The sequence below is a fragment of the Pelodiscus sinensis genome, chromosome 6 (assembly GCF_049634645.1).
Source record: "Pelodiscus sinensis isolate JC-2024 chromosome 6, ASM4963464v1, whole genome shotgun sequence".
In the NCBI taxonomy this organism is placed as follows: domain Eukaryota; kingdom Metazoa; phylum Chordata; order Testudines; family Trionychidae; genus Pelodiscus; species Pelodiscus sinensis.
In genome coordinates, this window is record NC_134716.1 from 58428629 (window position 1) to 58446513 (window position 17885).

At 41.4% G+C, this 17885-nt stretch overlaps 1 protein-coding gene and 1 long non-coding RNA gene across 5 annotated transcripts in view; one reads left to right on the forward strand and one right to left on the reverse strand.

Moving 5' to 3' along the window:
- Positions 1 to 554: 554 nt before the first annotated feature.
- Positions 555 to 3829, reverse strand: LOC102448283 (uncharacterized). Its single transcript, XR_332821.3, has 3 exons — positions 3481 to 3829; positions 2975 to 3181; positions 555 to 2473 (listed from the first exon to the last, which is right to left on the reverse strand). It is a non-coding gene; the product is annotated as an uncharacterized LOC102448283 (long non-coding RNA).
- Positions 3830 to 3936: 107 nt separating this feature from the next.
- Positions 3937 to 17885, forward strand: part of SEMA6A (semaphorin 6A) — a 165978-nt gene continuing 152029 nt past the window's right edge. For 2 of the 4 annotated variants that reach the window (XM_006134487.3, XM_006134489.3), the window contains exon 1: positions 3937 to 4483. The gene's annotated coding sequence lies outside the window, so the exon portion shown is untranslated. Of the gene's footprint in view, positions 4484 to 4628; positions 6595 to 17885 lie in introns of those variants that run through there. The other 2 variants (XM_006134488.3, XM_075931971.1) reach the window with 2 other exon arrangements.

Sequence of the window (17885 nt, forward strand, 5' to 3'; positions counted from 1 at the left end):
ATCTTCAGAAATGATTCTGCTTGGTGCTGAGCTATCTTGCTTTATATTTCCAGTGAAAAGATATATTAAATATATAAAGTCTCTTTCTTTGGTTAGAAAATTACTCTAAGCATATATTCGACTTAAACTGTTGTGGGTGGAGGGAGAAAATATGCTTGATACCAGAAAAGTCTTTTTCCTTGTAATCTAACAGCTAGAAATTGAATGAATTTGTGTAACTTTATATCCTAAAATAAATGCCACAGCAAAGCCAATTTCTAGCAGTCCTTTCATTATCTAAAAGTAAAAGGCAGAAAAACAGTTGTCATAAAGAAGTAATTATTTTAATGCCATGCTTCTTATGGCCAAATAGTAAATCCCTTAGCTGTAAACTGTACTCCATCATTTAATTTATCTGGTTCTGAAATGTATTACTTGAGGCTGTTATTGCAATATGGGGCAGTTGAGAACTCAAAAATGGAAATTACTATCAAAAGCATTGATTCATACCACTAGACTGAAGACCTCAAAACATGCAGAGGGTTTTTTTTGTTTTTGGTTTGTTTGTTTGTTTGTTTGTTTTTAACACAGACCTGGATTTTTCCAGTCTCTGACTTTTTTTTATTCTGCTCCAGTATCTTTTTTTTTAAATTTTCCCAAACAATAATTTGATATAAAAGAGAATGGAGCTAAAGATTCAATGCAGTACAGTAGAATTATTGTTGAAAGAAAGGACAGCAGTGCTGTGAATCTATTCATGGGGTACATATACAGTAAAAGTACTGTTAGGAAACATTCACACACTAGTTAGATCAAAACAAGAGGTGGTGGTTTTGATCTAACCACCAAATGAATTCAGGTTATAGTTTAGTTCCTTCCCAGGACATTAAAGGTTGTTTCATATCCAGATTTAAGATCCTTGAGTAACACATGGAGATTTCTCTAAGCTGCATTACACTCACTGTAAAGAGATTCCACAGTGGTTTTCATCCCTCCCACATCCCAAACAGTGCTTTGTTTCAAACTGGAAACCTAGTGGGATTGAGCACTCTGAACGTCAATACTATGAGCAGCGGGATTTTGACCATAGAACCCCTAGGTTTTAGCTGCAGCAGTCAGAGAAGACCGGAACAGCCTGAAAGTGGCAAAAGGGGAAAGGAGTGTCTTTTCCTCTTATTCCCCCTGTTCCTTCCCTTACTGTGAAATAGTCACTAGTAAAAGAGTACTAGAGCCCCCAACCAGCGGATTTACACTTGGCTTCCACTACAGTTTCATCTCATAATCGAAAGGGTTTTAAAATGATAACTGTGTAATTGGATCGTAATGCAGCCCGATTTGGAAAATTCTAAGGGCGCAGCTTTCTTTAGCGAGAGGCTACGAAAAAGGTAAGCAAGCAATTATAAATCAGTGTACTACTGGCTGGTGTGTGTAAAAGCAGCAACAGAAATATCCTGCCCCTTGAACGTCTCTAAAATAAAATAATAAACATTAATATTCAAAACAGCGATACAGCCTGCGAAAGAAAACCCCACCCCGCCCTCTCCAGAAAAGCAACGTGTCTCACATTTCAACGATATCCATAAAGCAAACAAGACAGCTTAATTGTTTGTTTCTCTAAGGGAAGGAGCTAAACCTGGAATTAATTTGGTTCAGCCTGTGAAACAATCCGTTTGCTCTGCCTAATTCCGGCAATTAAAGAAGTTTTCCCAGACACAATTAACATGTAAATCAGCCGCGGAGTGTAGGGCTGGAGCAGCTACCGCCGGAGACAAGAGTGAAAGACTGCTCCGGCTCTGTTCCTTCGCGGTACCCGAGCCTGGGGGCGCTAGAGCTGCTACTCGCCGGAATAGCGGCATTGACTGGCAGCAGCATCAGAGAGAGCAGGGTTCCCGGGAGGGGGGGTTGGGAAACCGGAGGATTAATCTATTAGCTCTGCTCTTGCTCCTCGCTGGACTGATTGGCATCGAGGCATGGACGGATTAACCCAGCCAGCAACTAGCAAACTGCGATTGGTAGCGTGGGGGGAGGAAACTGGGACTGATCTGCCAAACAGGACCAGCCGTATTTCCCTAGAGGCCATCGGATTGATGTCATCATGGTACTTCAGATTAGTGCCCTCTGGGTAATGTCAGTAATATACGATTAGGTTACACAATAGAATGGGATACTTCAAAATGGGGAACTGTATGGAGGTAGCTAGCGACATACGTAGCATGGGTCTCCTGTACGGGAACTAGGGAGGGAGATGTCCGTGTATCTATGCACACACAAATCGAAAAGCATGAGACGTGTGTAAATCCATACTAGCATGACTGGAGGCAGGGACGCTCCAGCCGGGCTAATACTAGCGCAACTCAAACGTCCGATCAAGCTGCCATTGAAGTTTGTGGTGGTTTTGCCGTCGCCTTCAAAGGAAGCTGGATCAGGCAGCAACTTTGCAAATGTAATCAATCCACGGGTTGTTCGCACAGGCGAATTAGTGCAGCGGCCCCTTCTGGAACACAGGAAAACAGCAAGAGTCAGAGCTGAGACGTCGCTTTCTCTGGGCTGATCCCCTTCACACTAGGTAAAGCTATTGTGTGCGAGCATGTTCTTAATCATAACATCTTATACGCACGCAGACTGTACTTACACACCATACATGCCTATATTGAATCTATTCCGTGGCACTTAGGTTTCGGAGGTAGAAGTTAGACCACCTGAGTGAATTTTTCATTGTCATATTTTCAGCTTTTTTTCTGCAGATCTTTGTACACAAGTATATCTCCCTTCTATTTCGCTGCTTCTCACTATCTTAAAACGAAACATTGCTACTAGCATGGAAACAGTTTTAGTGGACTCAGAACAATCGCGACGATGGAAATTTCGATTGCCAGCATCATCAGCGTTTATGGTTACCTCACTCAAATCAAATCTGGTGTAAACATAAGCATATACATATGGAAGAGAAATAAGGATATGCCTTGGGAATCCAGAGGAGCGGGGATGTACTGACCTTTGGGAAGTTTCCTTTAAAAATGTCTCTTCTTTTCTTTTCTTTTCTTTTTTTTTTTAAACGTGGGCGACTGATGGAGGTTGGGTCTTGGCAATTTAAGATTTTTAGAAGAATGGTTCTTTCTTTTCATGCATCGCATAAAATAAATCTAATACTTCAAATGTGCTTGTGCACGTAGTCCATGTTTTTTTATTGGCACTGCATTTCCTTTAATAAGGATTTAAATTAAAAAAAAATAGCATTACATGTAAATACAAAATATCAAACACAATGTTCAGACTACCATAGCAGTTCTGTTAACTTATTGGTCTCTTTTTCTTTAAGGAGCTGTTATACCTACATATTTGTACAAGACTACTGTCCAAAAATACTGTGTACTGAACAGTTATTTTACATATATTTACATACCTTGTAGTCAATTCGCTTTGTGTGTAGGATGCTTATTGCTCTAGGAAGTGAGAACTGGAACTGTTCGCAGAATTAGAAAGTCTAAACAATTCACTTACCCTCATCCTTTAAAACTTTTCCATTTAAGAAAATCGATGAGTAAGTCCTTTCTTGTATTTGTATCTCGTCTCCTGGAGTACTTCTTCCTTGCCTCTTTAAAAAGTCAAGGATCAGTAATACTTCTCTCATCACTGCTTCATTCCCAGTCATGATTGCAAACACAATGCACTGTACATAAATACAGTATTTGGGATAAGCGCTTTTTCAGCTCTTCACTTTCGTTATCTCCTTGTTTGCATATAGCGGGGGGAGGGGGAGGGGAGATTATCCACTTGGAAGCTTGCCATGCCCTCACCCTATCCTCTACCCATTGCACATGCTCATCCTTGTTCGGTATAGCAAGGGACTGGAGAGGATGGGTGGGTGGAATCAAGCGAGTCCATCTGGAGAGATCCAGTCCGGGATTTGACTCCGCCCGCACCAAGCTGCCTTCCTTTGACAGAAGAGTTGGGACTCGGAGACTACCAGTGGGAAGAGAGGCAGGGCACTGGGAGAGAGGTTGCTCCGAACTCCTCTCCAAACACAGTTCAATGACCAGGAGCTTTGGGCTAAAGCGACCGCTCTTTCCTGCCGTGGCGCACTGAGTGCCGCCTGCCTAGGAGTGTTCCTGAAGCAGCCTCTACACCTGGCGCACTTTTGGTAGAAAGGGAGCAGGACAAGACCCTGAAATGACTTGCCTCCTAAGATTCGACTGAAGGAGACTTCCTGGAGTGGAATCCTAGTGGAATTTGGGTTTGGAGAGGAGTTGTTGCTAAACCTTTTTTTTTCTCTTCCCCCTTTTCTCTCCCGTCATTGGAAATGAGCAAATTGCATTTGCATTCCAGAAAGTAGCAACATTAAACATCCCATCCCCCAAAGAAGCACACATGTAGTAATGACAAAGGATTGCAAAGGAGAGAGTGGATCCAGTTTCCCAGAGAGATCCCCTTAAATGGATTACTAAATGGGACACTACATCAGCTAGTTCTGTCCTCTAGCTGCCCAGATACATGCACCGAAAAGGTACGGTACTCCCCTCTCCATATCTCTGTCTAAGCCTTTGGGTTGCTTGCAAAGGAAGGCTCCTCTTGGTTTGCACTGGCAGGTCCGGGAGGAGCGTGTTCGGTGTGTGGTTAAGGCTGGCTTCTGGTTTCTAGCTCGGCAGCGTTTGCAGCGCTTCTGCAAGGCGGAGGAGAGCCGCCTGTCCAGGCACACGTTGTGCGGTTGCCCCTGCCGGGTCAGGTTGCGGTTTGGGGGCTGCCTTTTTGACCAGCCTGGCACTTCAGCCCGCAGGGAAACAGGGGCGCCCCTCGGGGGCTCGCGCGCTACCGGGCTGACCGCGTTTGTTCTCGCGCCTCACTCCGCCCGCTTGTGAGCAGCGGACGCGGAGCTGGAGCTGCTTTGCCCCGCCGCTGGGCGTGCGCGCCACTTGCGCTGCAGGGCGCCCCGTGTGACAGCTCCAAAGCGGGCCGGACCGGGCCGGGCGCAGGCTCTGGGACGCCCATCCCCCGCCTTTAGCGGCTCGCCCCAGGGCTGCAGGGCGACCGGCGGGGGGAGAGTCTTTGTTGTAGGGACAATGTGGGCGCCTTGCACGTGCGCAATCCCTGGCGCTGCTTTTTAGCCCGGGTGCCGAGGCTGCAGTTACTGGCAGGGGCGCTGGGTGTGGAACAAAGGAGCCGCCTGCCGGCTTGGAGCCCCCCACGCTCTGCCCTGCGCCCGCCGTGCCCATCCCGGTCCCTGGGTGTGGATGCGCGCTGCTGCCTGATTGCCCGGCTTTGTTCGCCAGCACGGGGCTGGAGCTCCGGGCTGAGCGCCCCCTCCCAGCCGTTACTCTGCCCGGAGAGGGGCTCTGGTGCTGTCCCTCCCCACTCTCCTAGCTGGGGTGTGCATGTGTCGGGGGCCATGCAGCGCCAGTCGGCTCCGGGCGGCTCTGGGGCAGGACCGGTCCCCGCCCCCTCTTGCCGCTGCTGTCAGCTCCATTGGGGCTGGATGCGGCTCAGGCGCTCGCTCCCCCCGCTCCGGGCTTCTTTCTGCCCTGCTAGAGGGGCCAGGCGCTGCACCCAGGCCTGAAGGGAGGGGAGTCTCGGAACGCTCCTCTCTTGCCAGCTGTCCGCATTGACCCGAGTATGAAGGAGCCACAACGCGGTCCTTGGGGGAACCAAACTCCCCGCCCTTTCCTTCCCCTGAGCCCTTGCCCTCCTGCGCACCCCTGCCCCCCTCCCGACAGTGAAGATCCCGGGGAGCCAGGCAAAGTTTGTCTAAAAGGAACTAACAGGGCCGGACCGCACAATGAAGCGTTTGTTCCGAGCTCCCTCCGAAAAGTGCTGCCTGGGTGAAAACATACAGGGGGGAGGGGAGGACTCCCAGTGGTTGGGAATAAGAAGGGAAGGAACCGAGATGGCGATAAGACCCTTGTCCACCGGACTACTTCAGACAGAGGGCGTTAGATCTGAAGGGACCCGAGGGCTTTCCGCCCCCATCCGCACCCCTAGTCAGCAGCAGGGGGCGGAGAGGGATGATGGTGGCAGGGAGGATGCTGCTGGTGGGAGGGTGTGTGTGTGTGTGTGTAGGAGCATGAAAAGCTCTCAATTGAGAGTAATGTGCATTAAGTGCTCTGGCTGTGAATTTGCATGAGCGAAAGTGGGAGCCTGAGCCTGCAAATCCCCATGAGTTGTTTTCCTGCCTGCTGGTATATTGGAAAAGTGGAGCAGCACTGAGACAGCCCGGGGGAAGGTTGGGGACTGGTGCCTGCTGGCCTCCTACAAGCAATTACAGAAGTAGATAAATCAGTCCGGGTCACGGGATTGTTGGCTCCGGGGCCAGAGAAGCCATTTGGGGCCTTCTTGTGGCTCGGGAAATGTTAGTGAAAGTTTTATCTTAGGTATGAAAAGACATCTGATTTGGCCTGCACGGAGCGCTCTGTGCCAAAGATTTTTGCTTTGCTCTTTGCTTGTGATGAGAGGAGAGGGAATCGGTGCTGACGACTGACATCCAGAGGAAGGGTTAAATGTAACAATCACAGCTTTTCCTGTCCCTTTGAAGCTAGACTCCCACCAGCTTTGACAAAGTTTAGGAAGTAGGACTTTTTAAACCACAGTCAAGGGATTGACTGTTTCATGGCTACTTGTGATATGGTAATTATTGGGTTCTTCCTACACGTCTGCTTTGATAAATCCTTGACCTCTTGTTTAGAAGGAAATTTGTTCTTCTCTTTTTTTCTTTCATAAAATAATTGCTGGTGTTCAGGTATCTTTGTAAACTTACATACTTACGCCAGTGTTTATACATTTCAGACCTCCTTTAAACTGATACAGAATGAAGATCATGAAGTTCAATGCAGATACAGAAACAGTGGCTTTAATTAACTCTGCTATAAATAAAAAATGGAAATTCCTAATGGGGAAAAGGGGAAAGGATGTTTGGCTTTGTAAATACATAACAGAGGAATTAAATCATCCCAAACACCTTTTTCTTTATCTTTGGGCTACATATCTTATAGTATTGTTTGAAATATACTCTGATAACTTCTGTTTAATATAATCCAGAACTAACATTAATCATTAACCCAACCTTAAATATAGTGGCAAAATCATGTCTCCAGCTATTATCTTGTCTTTGTAATTTCAATGACTGTGGTTTACACGTTCTTATTTACTTTGGACCCCATTCTACAACCATTACTCATGTGAATAATCCTTTCCCACAGGAGTACATTCATTGACTTCCCAGTAGGACTTGAAGAAAGGCTTGAAGGATCAAGCCCTTTGTGCAAATCTTGACCAAATTTATTCGACTGGTTTAAATTATGCATAAATATTACTGATTTTAGAGTTTGGTTTGAGGATTTCAGAACAAACAGTGAAAAAGAAAAATGACCTTGTTTTGCTTAACTAATCTTGTTTAATTGGGCTGGCCAGAGTAGTTTGAAAAATAGTGGGCCATTGCCAGCAAATCCTTCCTTATAGTAGTAGTCCCACATGACTTTGAATGGAACTACTGGCATGAGTAACAAAACCAAACCACCAAAATCACCTACAGTGCCAATGTGTTTCTCTGTCTATACAGTTTTCTTTAGAATATTAAACATCCCATTTTTATATTGGTAACTATTTATAAAAGACCCAAAGACAGTAAGACAAAGGGAGTATTCTTTTAGTATAAAACCAAGCACACCCTAAATATAAAAACAGATGGATTCAGATTCAGTTCTATACTCCTTGCTCAGGAAAATCTTCCACTGAGTTCAATGGAAGTTTAGTCAAAGGACTGCATATAGAGCCTTACCTGTGTAAATGCTAAACGTATGTTTTATAAGAACTAGTGCAGTGTTTCTCAATCCGTGCTATGAGAAGTCTGAATGGTATGTCAACACAACTGAAATTTGGAGAAAATTGAATTTTTGTTCTAAGTTTTACAGCATTTTATTATTTTTGTACTTTTTACACCCAAAAATCTCATTGCCTGCCTGGCTACAATTAAGTTGCTTAAACAAAAGTGTTGCAATGGTAGAAAAAAATTGTGTGTCTGAAAACTATAGATACTGGGGGTACTTTTTTTTTAAAGGGGTACTTTTTAAAAAAAAAAAAAGACTGAGAAACACTGACCTAGTGAGCTCTGCCCTTGCTTGCTACTCTCTGGCCACTTTTTCCTTGTTGGCCAGAGAGCGTGAAAGCATGATGATGTCATTCTGGTGTGAAAATGTGATGTCATTCTGTCACCCTGCAAGAAAAACTTTTTTATATATAGAGATAATTAATTTCATGCAATACAAGATATTTGCTACATTTGCTTTTCATATAATAGAAATCAGAGAAGATATGAAAATGAGTGAACAGTTTTGAGTGAAAAGAATAATGCGGTCCGAGATGTTCTGCATATTTGCAATTAGTTTACATGAGAACTGTGTATTTTTCTTATGACTGCATAATCTACCTTATCAGCTAAACCAGTGCTGCAAGGGGGGAGGGAGCTAATAAAATTTGCAAGGAACAGTGTATTTAACATCTCTTAACTACTTGAAGATAAAAGTAGATGTTAGCTATGGCTCCTTTTTAATATATGTAATTTGAGGAAGGCAGCTATTGCAATTGAAGTCAAAAGAAGGAGGTAGCTGGGGTAAAGACAAGGAGCTGTTTTCATTGATTCATTGATTTTTTTTTAAAGGAGCAAATTAATGACCAGTGAAAAATCCAAAATAGAACTGTTTGCATTTAAAAGGAAATAGGTGATTGTGAACCTGTTTGTGTGTGTGTGTTTGTAAGGAAAGAGGAAATTTGTCATTTTGTTTTGAAGGGCAAGAAGATACATAAAAAACATCTGAAAGGAATTCACACAGTTTACAGAAGAGAAGACATAAAATGTTTTATGATTAAATTGGCCTGTGATAACACATGGATTGCAGCCTACTTGTTTGCAGGAACACCTTGTTATGCTACCCAAACGAATGTTTCGTATATGGTACATGACTACCATATAGTATAATAAAATACTCAAAAATCTTACAGAATAAAATCTGGAAAGTAATATTAATTCTGATTTTTCATAAATATTTTGGCACATAAGGTCCACAATAAATTGTGCTGAACTGCATATCTTTCTATTACCAGTTACACCCACCACCATACCTGGTAATTCTTAAAGTATTTTTAACAACCATTAACCAGTTATTCCACATTGTATTACAATGAGGTGTGCATGGGATATATGGAGATCACTTTGACAGAGAAATGTGACCACCTCTGGTACAAAGAGGAATTATAATTCAAAAACAAACAGCAGCAGCAACACAATTGTCAGGATAGGAAGTAAACAGCAGAGAAAATTGGTTCCTGATCTGTGAACTCTTAGGTAAATGAATAACTTTACTTGATCTCAGTGGGACCATTCACATGATTAAAGTCACTTAGAAGTCAATTTATGGCTTAAATCTGGACCACCAGATACTTTTGAACAGCCTGGGAAATCTTTTTATTTATTTATGTATTTATTATTATTATTATTATCATCATTATCATTATTATGTTTTGTATTATTTGCTCTGGAGTCTGGACCTTGACCAAAAATAGTTGATTACCCCAATGTAGGTTTTTGCAGCGCTGGGCAAGCAGAACGCAATTTGCAGCTGGAATTTGGTCTGTCAGCTGAATTAATTCAGTATTCCTGATGTTGGAAATAATTGAGCACTAAACTTTACAGTTTTATGAGATCTTTAATTACCTTTATCACAAATGGTCACGAATTTGGTTTAGGACTCATCCAAAGAGTGGCACTGATAGAAGGGCAGTGCCTTCAAGCACTAAACTGGGGTATTTGATATAGCACTTTAGAGTGAAGAGTACCCCCTTGTCAATTGCCATTTATTGCAGATCCTAGATTTCTTCTGAAGATTTTCAAAGCACAAACTAATATAGCCTGTCCCTTTAAAGCAACAGTGAGATCAAAGGGTCAAAGCAACAGGGGAAATGTAAATAACTTTAGAATTAAAGACATGTATAGTTAAGAAATCAAATACAGTATTGAGAAAGTCATAGTTTTATTTTAAAAATATACACATAGAAGGACTAATTATTTTTTACATTGCAGAAGCAGAAAAGTTGCTAATGGTTAATGAAGGGGACACAGGATATAGAGAAGGGAAGTGATACTTTGGAAATCTCCTGCTCCCACCTCCCACTTTCCAAAATCAGCTTATTCTTGGCATTTGTCACTAAATGAACAGAAATAAGTCTGCCAGCCTAGTGTCTTTTGAAATTTAAAGTTTGACTCAAGTTATAGTTTTATAATTGAAAGTAGATATAACTTTGTGTAAACAACTTTTAAAAAAGCAAGAACTACGAGAAAAGAACCACAACCACATTATCCCATAATTCACTGCAAAACCCCATGAAAGTTCAAACTTCCCGGTGTCTTCCACAGTATGGAATTATAGTTATTTATCAGCCAAAAAAGAGGGGTATATAATACAGTATATGAAATACAAAAATGTTCTTGTATGAAAGGGGTTTTTATTAAGTTCCCAAAGTATATCTGTAGTGGTTGAAACAGAGATGTAAAATGAAGTAGATAAGCCAGCTATTAAGGGAACTGCCAGTTGCTATATCTCAAGAGTGAAGACATATGGTAATTCATGCATTCATGATCTTTCTTTTAAAAGTATTGTTAGTAATAGCTATTTCTATATACAGTATTTTAGAGCAGATACTTGGAATTCATGTTTAATGTGCTGCCTTCTCCTATTTCTTTTCAGTGGTTAAATCATCCCCTTCCCCTGCTACTCAGGGGATTTCTTCAACAATATTTTTAAAAGTTAATGCCATATTGAAATTAATAAGAGTTTTCCCTGCATGAAAGATTGCAGAATTGGGCCATTCATGGTAGGTTAAAAAGAAAGTATATCCCAATATTTTGGGGTTTTCTGAATTTAATTACCTTCAGTGGACGCCAAATGTTTATGGAAGCAGAAGGAAGTGAAGAGTGGTTTTTGTTATGGGTTTTTAGGTTAGCCTGAGACCAGCAGATAGACCAGGAGTAGCCTGAGGCTGGCTGCGGCAGCTGGCGCCTAAGGCAGAAGGCGTGATTGGCGCCCCCGCCTGCACGGCTGTCAATGGCCGTGACGTAATCACGGGGCGCCCCGGCAACTGCCTAGTTTGCCTAGTCTCACGGGCCGCCCCTGAGATAGACACTATGTATCAGAAGTTTTCCTAGAGGGGATAGTGAACTTCTGACTTACTTACTGATTATGCATTTTAGTAAGAATTCCAGGACTTTCATCAATGTTGTAGTGACCATGGTCTACAGCAGTAAAAATGACAGTATCCTGATGCTGCTGATGAAAAGGAATGTTCCTTTTATGAATATCAATCCCAAAAAGCTGCATCCCACCATACTCCTAATCCAGGAAACATTACCCCTATTTCTTTATGTCCAGTCATGCAGCCTCAATTGGATGATTCCAATAGTAGATATGCTTGTGTTTAGCTTTGAAACATCTATGTATGAAATTGGCTGTATCACTCCCTTCATCTGGCGGATTTTTATCTGTCAGTTGCATGGGAGATACTTATGTATATCACACTGAAAAGATGGGTATCTAAACAATAGTCAGCACTTTTACTGTTTTTAGGTGAACAAAAGCACAGTCTTCTTGATGCCTCTCAAAATCTACTTTTTATTGGTAGTTTGAGAAATTCTATGCTAATTTCTCCCGTGTTCTTGAATTATGGCCTACCTAGACACTGTCGCTGGGATCTTCATCTATTAATCATGGAAGCTGCTTTCTTATTCAGTTGCCATAGTTTCAGTGTCTCAGATAGTGTTGGGGTGCCTTGGGAAAGGCTTGAGATATACTAGGACTTGCAAACCTTGCAGTTATTTTGGCAGTAGTAGAGCTCTAAAAGAATAGAAAACAGCTCCCAACATAATTCAGTGTTGGATTAAAAGAGGCAACTCCTAGATGTGTCTCTCTGGACCTTGTTATGTGAACATACAGCTGATTTTTTTACTCCCAAGATTTGCTTCTTGCTAAGTCTTGCTGCTAAAAATGTACAGTTCAGAGAGTAATGGCTACTTTTATCTATTGCAAGAGTAGGAAAGGCTTTTCATTAGGACTGTTGATAAATGGTTGGGTAAATTAGGGCATTTAGGGCTTACTAAGCAATCCAGGTAATTTGTTTTAGAGTCTGTTGAACTTAGGTACATGACATCATGTGTTTAACAGAGTAAACATTTGTTTAGTTTCCATCATTAGCTTAATTTAACCTTTCCTTTTTGGAGAGGGAGATCTCTGTTCAGAGGAGGTAACATTTTACTGGTTACTGTGGCCATTTGAGTTACTTAGCAGGAAAAAAAAGGAAGTAAACTTTTGGCATTCTGTACTAGTGCTCTTTCAGCACTGTATGAGAACATGCCTTTACTTTTCCTTAAGGTTGTAATATCTGTTTTTAATTCTATTAAAACATTTGTAGCTTTATATAGGCAGAACTAGAAGCAAATACTAGTAGCTCACCTGTAAAATGGTGTTTTGTTTGACATTGGAGAAAAAAGTGGAAGAGTACTGATCTGGTATATCTAGAAACACTAACAATATATATTTCTCAGTCTAATTATTTATGTGTATTGTATGCAATGTAAAATATTGTACAGCTTTCATTTGGCACACAAATTATGGAACTGCTTCTTCTTAGGGAAGCAAAATTTCCATTGATTTCAGCGTGGGTGGGAATGATCCATTCATTTTAGCAAATATTTCAGTCCCATTTTTGTTAGATTTTATTTCCAATTTTTCAAACAGGAATCCAATGCTTCTCTTCAGTTTTAATAATGCAGTTTTGTTATCATATAGACTATGTCTAGACTGCTGCCTTTTTTTGGCAAAATGTAAGCAAATTGCGCTCTGAAATTTGTGTTCCTTTTTCCGATAGTTTTGTTGGCAGAGGCTTTTCCAAAATTTAGCCCGTCTACACTAGGACAAATTTTGGAAAAACCTCCTCTTTCGGAAGAGCCATTCTTCCTCGTGGAATGAGGAAGATAGGACTTCTGTAAGAGCGTGTCCGCTCTTCCACAAACAGAAAAAAACTCCATAGACATAGCCATAGATAAACTTGACCAGTATTTTTCTTTCAAGAAAAAACGTGTAAAATTCCTATCAAGCAAGGCATCATACTAAAAGCTGTGCAGTGAGATTAAAGAAAGCTTGACTTCATTATAAATTGAACTAATCTGAAAAATTAGCCTCTTTTTACTATAAAATCATTAGATTTCATTCAAAGATGAGCTTATGAGCTTCAATTTGGAATTTCACTACACCAGCTTATCCGTTTTCCAAAAAGATCAACAAATAGTTTTAGTACATGTAACCATCCCTTATGAATTATACCTAATGACTGATTTTAAAGTCTTAACAGTTTAAAGTAAATTAGAGGGGATGGTAAGGCTTTAATTGCTGCTGGCTTTGGTAGATTTCTGGGCCCAGAAATTAATATAGTATATTTTGTACTTTCAAATGACATCATAGTTTTTAATTTTGTGGTGTGACTTTCTCCTACATTGCAGTTAGGTCTCCCGACCCCCAAATCTTTTCCATTAACCAGAGAAAGCATAGAGTCCCACAATAGAACCAAGCACCATCTAGATCATCCCTGAAAGGTGTTTGTCTAATCTACTCTCCAATGAGGGAGATTCCACAACCTCCATAGGCAGTTTATTCTAGTGCTTTACCACCTGGACAGTAAGGAAGTTTTTCCTAATGTCAAACTTAAATTTCCCTTGCTGCAATTTAACACCATTGCTTCTTATCCTATTATCAGAGGTTAAGAAAAATAATTTTCTTCCTCCAACAAACAACCTGTTAGGTGCTTGAAAGCTGTATCATGTCCCTTTTCAGTCTTCTCTTTTCCAAACTAAACAAACCCAATTCTTTCAGTCTTCCCTTATAGGTCATGTTTTCTAGACCTTAAATAATTTTTTTTTATCTCTTCTGTGGACTTTCTTCAATTTGTCCATATCTTTCCTGAAGTGTGGCATCCAGAACTGGACACAATACTCTGGCTGAGGCCTAATCAGTGCAGGGGAGAAGAATTACTTCTCCTGTATTGCTCACAACATTTTTATTAATGCATCCCAGAATTGTTTGCTTTTTTTTTACAACAGTGTTACGCTATTGATTCATACTTAGCTTGTAGTCCACTGTAACCCCTAGATCACGTCCCATTTTGTATTTGTGAAACTAACTGTTCCTCCCTAGCTTGTAGTCCACTATGACCCCTTGATCACTTCCCATTTTGTATTTGTGAAACTGATTGTTCCTCCCTAGCTTGTAGTCCAATATGACCCCTAGATCACTTCCCATTTTGTATTTGTGAAACTGATTGTTCCTCCCTAAGTGAAGTGCTTTGCATTTGTCCTTATTGAACTTCATCCCGTTTACCCTCAGACTAGGGATGTAAAAGAGCAGTCAAATAGTTGACTACCCAGTAAGCCTAGGCTTATTGGGTAGTCGAGTCGACTACTCTCATTTCCTCCTTACCTCCCACCACTGCCTCTATATCAGAAGCAGCAAGGGGAGGGGAAGCAGGAGCCGGTGCTGGGGGAGCCAGCTTAAAAGCCAGAGTGAGCCGCCAGGCGCTTACTACATTTAAAAGGCAGAGCCACAGCAGGGTTAGCTCCTGGGCTGGCGTAAGCCAGGACTGCTTAGTTTCAACTCACACCACCCCTAGGATCTAACCCCGTTGTGGCTCTGCAGTTTAAATGTAATAGGAGCTGGGGCTGCTGCACTACATTTAAACTGCAGAGACCCAGCGGGGGGTAGCAAGCATCCTGACTAATCGAGTGGTTGATGGAAATTCCATCGACTGCTCAATTAGCTGATTAATCGCAATTTAACATCCCTACCTCAAACCATATATTCAGTTTGTCTAGAATATTTTGAATTATGACACCATCCTCTAAAAAACTTGCAATGCCTCCCAGCATGGTATCATTTCCAAACTTTATAATCATACTCTCTATACCATCATCTAAATTGTTGTCAAAAATATTGAATAGAACTGGTCTCAAAACTGATCCTTGTGGAACCCCACTTGTTATGCCCTTCCAGCATGACTGTGAACCACTGATAAATACTTTCTGAAAACTGTTTTTCAACCAGTTATACACCCACCTAAGAGTAGCGCCATCTATTTTGCATTTCCCTAGTTTATTTATCAGAGAGTAATGTGAAGCTGTAATAAATGCTTTACTAAAGCCTAGGAATATTACATCCTTATCCACCAGACTGGATATCCTATCAAAGAAAGCCATGAGGCTGGTCTGGCATGCTGACTATTACTTATCACCTTATTATCTTCCAGAGGTTTGCAGATGGATTATTTAATTATTTTTTCCATTATCTTTCCTGGTACACAAGTTAAGCTGACTGATCCTTAGTTTTCTGGGTTGTTCTTATTTCCCTTTTAATATATATATTTGCCCTTTTCCACTCTTATGGACTCCCTCCCATCTTCCATGACTTTTCAAAGATGATGGCTAGTGGCTCAGATACCTCCTCAATCAGCTCCTTAAGTATTCTAGGATTCATTTAATCCAGCCTTAGCAATTTGAATACATCTAACTTTTCTAAGTAACCAGGTGATATGGTTCAGGTATGCCGGAGTCAGGGTCACTGTGGCGCAGCTGGAACCAGGGCTGCGGAAACCAGGGCTACAGTGCATCTAGGAACTGGTTCTGGTGATGCTGGGGACTTGCTGGGTCCAGGACACAAGGCACTGCGGTGCGGCTGGGTCTGGGAGACGGGACCACTGCCAGGAGCCAGAGCTGTAGCTGCTGTGGACAGAAGCTACAGCTGTGGGATCCAGGGCTGCAGAGTGGCTGGAGGCTGGTGCTGCTGCGGCCACTGGGATTGTGGTTTGGCTGGGAGCTGATGCCGTGGTAGCTGGGGTTGCTGGCTTGGCCACATCTGGTACCACTTGGTGTGAGGCCAAGTCTGGCACTGGTGCTGTTGTGGGTAGACCCACCAGGGTTGACTGGCTGGGATCTATGGGCCACTGCAGTGTGGCCAGGACCTGCCTGCCTGCCATGCGGTCCCATTGGCCACCATGACCTTATCAGGTTCCTGCCAGCTGGCACCACGTGGCTGGCAGTCCAATTAACTGGTTACCAAATAAGCATTCCAGAAAGCCTAATGCTTAATGGTTAATCGGTTAACCTTTTACATCCCTACTTAGGGGACATTGCTATTTACTTCTCTCCAATCTGGCAACTGACCATTGCTTCCTACCCTTTGTTTCCTATATGTTCACCATTTACTGATTCATGAAAGGATTTTTCCTCTTATCCAATGTCTGCTTACCTGGACCTTAAGTCTGGGTAACATCAATAAAATGGGTACTAGGCACCCATTGCTTCCTTCTAAGTGTAGGGGTAGGGAGAAGTGATGGGAAGAGAAGTTGGAGCCTTGTCTGTACTTCTCCAGTGCTCTGGTACAATTGAGATATTGTAGGCAGTGGGTAAGGGTAGTAGTGGAACAGGCCAGCAGCAGAGTACCATCTTCCATAACACATGCCAGAGGAGCTGTGTGTCACTCCATGCACAAGTCTTATTCCAAAGTAATCATTTTTGGAGTTACAGAAGCCTCTCCATGGAGTGAGCTACTACCCAATGACAAAAAATGGTTTAGAATTTTAACACCTTTTTCATTAACTGGTACCTCAGAGCAGACCTCAACCTATTAATTATAATCTTGAAGCCTGGTTGATGAATCATCTAATCAAAGTCTGGCTATCTTTTAATAGTGCTTTGCTTCTAAGAATAGCTTTATACCGAAAATAGGGTATAATATGTTAGAGTTTTAAATTAAAGTTTTGTGTGTGAACAATAAATTTGTAGCATACATAAACTTTTAATAGCAGTCAACTAATCAATTTTAGAGTAATTTGTACTTATTAATTATAAATTCTCAGGTTTTGCATTTATGACTAACTGATCCTTAACCATCTTACTAAGAAAGGAACTAGATTAAATTGAATTTTAATATTTGCTGTAATGTGTTCTAGGAAAGTGATTACATAACATGACCTAGTCTAATAAGATTTCCTCTAATATAAGTAAATTCATGCAATATATTTTACGGATTTTTCATGGGGCAGTAACTAGAGTGGGGAGGGAAAAGTAACTTTATTTTTTTGCAAACAAGTAATAAGAGTTCTTTTTAGTGGTTCTTTTGGGTCTCAGTATTGCAGTGCAGGCAAAAACAAACAAACAAAAGAACACTTTGAATTCCATAGGCGTTTTTCCTAAGTAAAGCCTACAGAATCTGGCCCTTAAAAATATTATTTGAATGGGAAGGACTTTTGCATAAGCTATTACACTTTTTAAATTATCTTCAAGGTGTTTCCTTTTAGTTCAGAGGAAGGGAAGTTCAGTGTTTTCAAATACTCTGATTAATTCCCTCCCCACAAGCACATATCGTAGGGTGGTGTCTTCTTTTCTCAACTTTTATCCTGTTCTGAACATAAGACCCGGAGATATTGCCAGAACACTTCCTTTCCCAAGGAAGAGGGAGAAAAGGCACTGTTCTTGTTTAACAGACCAAATGGATAGTTAGCCAACTTGGAGCTAACAGTTTGAAAACAGGGATAAAAGGTGACTGGATGACTGACAACTTGAATAACACAGTTCTTTCATTGACAAAATATGTTTCCAAGTACTGTATATAATTTAAATATGCTTATAATAAAAAATTGACTATAATTGGAAAAAGTGTTTAAAATAAAAATCTAGTCTATGTAATAATTAGACTATGTTCTCAGACACCAATATTCTATTTCCTTTTTAACAACTGCTTTACATTTTTAACAGAGATATGTTTATGCAATAGTTATATTTATCTGTGTTTATTATTTCTTAAGATATCTTGTGTAACTGAGATGGT